Below are 983 nucleotides of genomic sequence, written 5' to 3'. Positions count from 1 at the left end.
TGATCATACCAAGCGTGAAAGATCTCTTTGTTTTTTGCACAGTTTAATTTTAGTTTATCGTTTTTAATTAAACCGGATACTTTCTTTAGTTCGCATGCGATTTCATAGTAATTTTTATTAGCTTCTATGACAATATCCAGTGGTGGGAATACTGCTAGTAGAAGAACAGCTTGGAGCGAAACGGTTTTATATGCTCTAGTTATTCTAACTGCTAATTTTTTCTGCGCAACTAATATTTTACTAATTACCCCTTTCTGTTGCAGGATTTCGTCTGCCCATGTCGGAGCACCGTAGGTGATCATCGAGTTCAGCGTATTTACATATAGCCTCCTTACCTCTCCTCTAGGCCCACCAATGTTAGGCAATATTTGGCGCAATCCATTTAATAACCCGTTGACTTTAGGTAATATGCTTTCTATATGATTGGTAAAATTCATTCGCTCGTCAAGAATAATGCCTAAGTACTTCATTCTTTATTCATTTTTATTTGCGTACCTTCAATTGTCATAAATTTATCTTTGTCTGGAATTTTAGTTTTTGCGTTATGGTAACAAGTGATTATCGTTTTGTGCATGGCTATTCTTAGTCCCATTTCCTTGATTTTTTTAACAACCAGGTTGACAGCTATTGTTGCAGGAGTAAGCGCCCTTTGAAAGTTCCTGCCTGATGCTACTATTATAGTATCGTCTGCGTAGCCAGTTAAATCCGTTTCTTCAGGAAGAGGTGATCTCAACGCAGCGTCATATCCAATGTTCCATAATTGTGCAGCTAGCGCCGACCCCTGCGGAACTCCGGCTTTGACATCTTTTTGCACATATTTGCCTTCACTGTTGTGATATTGCCAAAATATACGAGAGCGACTAGGACGGGCGATCCGAGGCAAGTGGGGGGAATAGGAATCATACGTGCGAGGCAGGCGAGAAACGCTCGCTCTCTCTACGTCCTGCGGTCGTGCCGCGAACACGCATTAGTGTATCTAACTG

The sequence above is a fragment of the Ceratina calcarata genome, unplaced genomic scaffold (genome assembly GCF_001652005.2).
Source record: "Ceratina calcarata isolate Rehan_Ccalc_2016 unplaced genomic scaffold, ASM165200v1 scaffold1710, whole genome shotgun sequence".
NCBI lineage: Eukaryota > Metazoa > Arthropoda > Insecta > Hymenoptera > Apidae > Ceratina > Ceratina calcarata.
Note: the sequence above shows the minus strand (reverse complement) of the source record.